Below are 6,000 nucleotides of genomic sequence, written 5' to 3' on the forward strand. Positions count from 1 at the left end.
TAGAATGGACTGGTTGGATCTCCTTGCAGTCCAAGGAACTCTCAAGAGTCTTCTCCAACACCACAGTTCAAAAGCATCAATTCTTTGGCACTCAGCCTTCTTCACAGTCCAACTCTCACATCCATACATGACCACAGGAAAAACCATAGCCTTGACTAGATGGACTTTTGTTGGCAAAGTAATGTCTCTGCTTTTGAATATGCTATCTACATTGGTCATAACTTTCCTTCCAAGGAGTAAGCATCTTTTAATTTCATGGCTGCAATCACCATTGGCAGTGATTTTGGAGCCCAGAAAAATAAAGTCTGACACTGTTTCCACTGTTTCCCCATCTATTTCCCATGAAGTGATGGGACCAGATGCCATGATCTTCGTTTTCTGAATGTTGAGCTTTAAGCCAACTTTTTCACTCTCCTCTTTCACCTTCATCAAGAGGCTTTTGAGTTCCTCTTCACTTTCTGCCATAAGGGTGGAGTCATCTGCATATCTGAGGTTATTGATATTTCTCTGGCAATCTTGATTCCAGCTTGTGTTTCTTCCAGTCCAGCGTTTCTCATGATGTACTCTGCATATAAGTTAAATAAGCAGGGTGACGATATACAGCCTTGATGTACTCCTTTTCCTATTTGGAACCAGTCTGTTGTCCCATGTGCAGTTCTAACTGTTGCTTCCTGACCTGCATAAAGATTTCTCAAGAGGCAGATCAGGTGGTCTGGTATTCCCATCTCTTGAAGAATTTTCCACAGTTTATTGTGATCCACACAGTCAAAGGCTTTGGCATAGTCAATAAAGCAAAAATAGATGTTTTTCTGGAACTCTCTTGCTTTTTCCATCATCCAGCAGATGTTGGCAATTGATCTCTGGTTCCTCTGCCTTTTCTAAAACCAGCTTGAACATCAGGAAGTTCACGGTTCACATATTGCTGAAAGATGATGCTGTGAAAGTGCTGCACTCAATATGCCAGCAAATTTGGAAAACTCAGCAGTGGCCACAGGACTGGAAAAGGTCAGTTTTCATTCCAATCCCAAAGAAAGGCAATGCCAAAGAATGATCAAACTACCACACAATTGCACTCATCTCACACGCTAGTAAAGTAATGCTCAAAATTCTCCAAGCCAGGCTTCAGCAATATGTGAACCATGAACTTCCTGATGTTCAAGCTGGTTTCCATATGGTAATTTAAGTTTCCATGTTACTCTTTCCATACATTTCACCCTCTTCTCCCCTCTCCTCATGTCCGTAAGTCTATTCTCTATGTCTGTTTCTCCATTACTGCCCTGTAAATAAATTCTTCAGTACCATTTTTCTAGATTCTATACATGTGTGTTAGAATACAATATTTATCTTTCTCTTTCTGATTTACTTCATTCTGTATAGTAGGTTCTAGTTTCATCCATCTCATTAGAACTGACTCAAATGTGTTCCCTTTTATGGTTGAGTAATATTGCATTGGGGATATGTACCATAACTTCTTTATCTATTCATCTGTCAATGTACATCTAGGTTGCTTCTATGTTCTAGCTATTGTAAATAGTGCTGGAATGAACAATGGGATGCTACTGCTCCTGCTAAGTCACTTCAGTCATGTCATACTCTGTGTGACCCCATAGACAGCAGCCCACCATCCCTGGGATTCTCCAAGCAAGAACACTGGAGTGGGTTGCTATTTCCTTCTCCAATACATGGAAGTGAAAAGTGAAAGTGAAGTTGCTCAGTCATGTCGAACTCTTCACAACCCCATGGACTACAGCCTACCAGGCTCCTCCATCCATGGGATTTTCCAGGCAAGAGTACTGGAGTGGGTTGCCATTGCCTTCTCTGAAACAATGGGATACATGAGTCTTTTTCAATTTTGGTTTCCTCAGGGTATATGCTGGGTATATGCTGAATGGGATTGCTGGGTCATATGGTGGTTTTATCCCTAGCTTTTTAAGGAATCTCCATACTGTCTTCCATAGTGGCTGTATCAATTTGCATTCCCACCAACAGTGCAAGAGTGTTTCCTTTTTTCTGCACCATCTCCAGCATTTATTGTTTGTAGACTTTTTGATGATGGCCATTCTGACTCGTGTGAGGTGATATCTCATTGTAGTTTTAATTTTCATTTCTCTAATAATGAGTGATGTTGAGCATCTTTTCATGTATTTGTTAGCCATCTGTATGTCTTCTTTGGATAAATCTCTGTTTAGGTCTTTTACCCACTTTTTGATTGTTTTTTTCCTCTTTCTGGTATTGAGTTGTATAAGTTGCTTGTATAATTTGGAAATTTTGTCACTTATTTGTCACTTTGTAACTTATTTCATTTACTATTAGGTTCTCCCACTCTGAGGGTTGTCTTTACACCTTCCTTATAGTTTCCTTTGCTATGCAAAAGCTTTTAAGTTTAATCAGGTCCCACTTGTTTACTTTTGTTTTTATTTCCTTTACTCTAGGAGGTGGATCATAGAGGATCTTGCTTTGATTTACGTCATCAAGTGTTGTGCCTATATTTTCCTCTAAGAGTTTTATAGTTTCTGGTCTTAAATTTAGGTCTTAAATCCATTTTGAATTTATCTTTGTGTATGGTGTTAGGAAGTGTTCTAATTTCATTTTTTTACATGTAGTTGTCCAGTTTTCCCTGCACCATTTATTGAAGAGGCTGTCTTTGCCCCATTTTATATTCTTGCCTCCTTTGTCAAAAATAAGGTACCCATAGATGCATATATTTATTTCTGGGCTTTCTATCTTGTTCCATTTGTCTATATTTCTATTTTTGTGCCAGTACCATACTGTCTTGATGATTGTAGCTTTGTAGTATAATCTGAAGTCAGGAAAATTGATTCCTCCAGCTCCATTCTTCTTTCCCAAGACTATTTTGGCTATTCGGGGTCTTTTGTGTTTCCACATGAATTGTGAACTTTTTTGTTCTTGTTCTGTTAAAAATAACATTGGTAATTTGATAGGGATTGCATTGAATCTGTTGGAGAAGGCAATGGCAACCCACTCCAGTACTCTTGCCTGGAAAATCCCATAGATGGAGGAGCCTGGTAGGCTGCACTCCATGGGATTGCGAAGAGTTGGACATGACTGAGTGACTTCACTTTCACTTTTCCTTCCATGCATTGGAGAAGGAAATAGCAACCCACTCCAGTGTTCTTGCCTGGAGAATCCCAGGGACAGGGGAGCCTAGTGAGCTGCCGTCTATGGGGTCACACAGAGTCGGACATGACTGAAGCGACTTAGCAGCAGCAGCAGCAGCATTGAATCTGTAGATTGCATTTGGCTGTATAGTCATTTCCACAATATTGATTCTACCTACCTAAGAACATGGAATATCTCTCCATCTATTTATGTTATCTTTGGCTTATTAGAGTCTTATAATTTTCGGTGTACAGTTCTTTTGTCTCCTTAAGTAAGTTTATTCCTAGATTTTTTATTTTTATTTTTTTGTTTCAATGGTGAATGGGATTGATACTTTAATTTCTCTTTCTGATTTTTCATTGCTAGTATAGAGAAATGCAAGTGATTTCTGTATATTGATTTTGTGTCCTACAACTTTGCTAAATTCACTGATTAGCTCTAGTAATTTTATGATACTATCTTTAGGGTTTTTTATGTACAATATCATATCATCTGCGAACAGTGAGAGCTTTACTTCTTCTTTTCTGATCTAGATTCCTTTTATTTATTTTTCTTCTCTTATTGCTGTAACTAGCACTTCCAGAACTATGTTGAATAATGGTGGTGCAAGGGAACACCCTTGTCTTGTTCCTGGTCCTAGGGGGAATGCTTTTTGTTTTTCACCATTGAGAATAATGTTTGTTTTAGGCATATCATATATGGCCTTATATGTTGAGGTAGGTTCCTTCTATGCCCATTTATTGAAGAGTTTTAATCATAAATGGGTGCTGAATTTTGTCAAAGGCTTTTCCTGCATCTATTGAGATTGTTATATGGTCTTTATCTTTCAATTTGTTAATATGATGTATCACATGGATTGAATTGCATATGTTGAAGAATCCTTGCATCCCTGGAGTAAACCCAACTTAATCCTTGTGTATGAGCTTTTTGATGTGTTGCTGTATTCTGTTTGCTAAAATTTTGTTGAGGATTTTTGCATCTGTGTTCGTTAGTGATATTGGCCTGTGGTTTTGCTTTTTTGTGCTGTCTTTGGTTTGGGTATCAGGGTAATGGGGGCCTCATAGAATGACCATGGAAGTGTCCCTTCCTCTTCAATTTTTTTTGACAGATTTTTAGAAGGATAGGCATGAACTCTTCTCTAAATATTTGATAGAATTCTCCTGTGAAGCCATCTGGTCCTGGGCTTTGGTGTTTTGGGAGATTTTTGATCACCAGCTTCAATTTCAATGCTTGTAACTGGGTTGTTCATAATTTCTATTTCTTCCTGGTTCAAACTTGGAAGATTGACCTTTCCTAAGAATCTATCTCTTCCAAGTTATCCATTTTATTGCCACATATTTGTTCATAAACATTTCAGTTCAGTTCAGTTCAGTCACTCAGTCGTGTCTGACTCTTTGCAACCCCATAGATCGCAGCACACCAGGCCTCCCTGTCCATCACCAACTCCCAGAGTTCACCCAAATTCATGTCCATCAAGTCGGTGATGCCATCCAGCCATCTCATCCTCTGTCGTCCCCTTCTCCTCCTGCCTATCCCATCCAGCATCAAGGTCTTTTCCAGTGAGTCAACTCTTCATGAGGTGGCCAAAGTATTGGAGTTTCAGCTTCAGCATCAGTCCTTCCAATGAACACTCAGAACTGATGTCCTTTAGGATGGACTGGTTGGATCTCCTTGCAGTCCAAGGGACTCTCAAGAGTCTTCTCCAACACCACGGTTCAAAAGCATCAATTTTTCGGTGCTCAGCTTTCTTCACAGTCCAACTCTCACATCCATACATGACCACAGGAAAAACAATAGCCTTGACTAGATGGACCTTTTTTGGCAAGGTTATATCTCTGATTTTGAATATGTTATCTAGGTTGATCATAACTTTCCATCCAAGGAGTAAGCATCTTTTAATTTCATGGCTGCAATCACCATTGGCAGTGATTTTGGAGCCCCCAAAAATAAAGTCTGACATTGTTTCCAGTTTTCCCATCTATTTCCCATGAAGTGATGGGACTAGATGCCATGATCTTCGTTTTCTGAATGTTGAGCTTTAAGCCAACTTTTTCACTCTCCTCTTTCACTTTCATCAAGAGGCTTTTTAGTTCTTCTTCACTTTCTGCCATAAGGGTGGTTTCATCTGCACATATGATTATTATGTGTTATAACAGCCGGTTATTGATACCCAGCTTCTAGGCCTTTGTTAATTGATTCTTGCATTTCCTCCATTTTGTTTTCAAGGTTTTTTGATCATCTTTACTATCGTTATTCTGAATTCTTTTCAGGTAGTTTGCCTACTTCCCCTTCATTTATTTGGACTTCTATGTTTCTAGTTTCTCCCTTCACTTATGTAGTATATCTCTGCCTTTCCAAAAAAAAAATTTTTTTTAACTTACTGTGTTTGAGGTCTCCTTACCCAAGCTTCAAGGCAGAATTCTTTCTTCCTTTTGGTTTCTGTCCTCCTCAGGTTGGTCCAGTGGTTTGTGTAAGCATAGTATAGGGTGAGATTTATGTTGAGTTTTTTGTTTGTTTGTTTTTCCTCTGATGAGCAAGGCTGAGTGAGCTGGTAATCCTGTCTGCTAATGATTAGGTTTCTATTTTTGTTTTCTTTTTTGTTTAGCTGAGGCATCTTGCACAAGGTGCTACTGGTTATTGGGTGATGCTGGGACTTGTATTTAAGTGGTTTCCTTTGTGTGAGTTCTCACTATTTAATACTCCCTAGGGTAAGTTCTCTGGTAGTATAGGGTCTTGGATTCAGTGCTCCCACTCCAAAGGCTCAGAGCTTGATCTCTGGTCAGGAACAAAGTTTCCACGAGTGGTTTCTTACTCCATTAAGTGAGATTAAAACAAATTCTTCAAAAAGAGAAACCAAAGATGAACCCTAGTTACTAAATC

Source organism: Bos indicus x Bos taurus, chromosome 5 (genome assembly GCF_003369695.1).
Source record: "Bos indicus x Bos taurus breed Angus x Brahman F1 hybrid chromosome 5, Bos_hybrid_MaternalHap_v2.0, whole genome shotgun sequence".
Taxonomy (NCBI): Eukaryota; Metazoa; Chordata; class Mammalia; order Artiodactyla; family Bovidae; genus Bos; species Bos indicus x Bos taurus.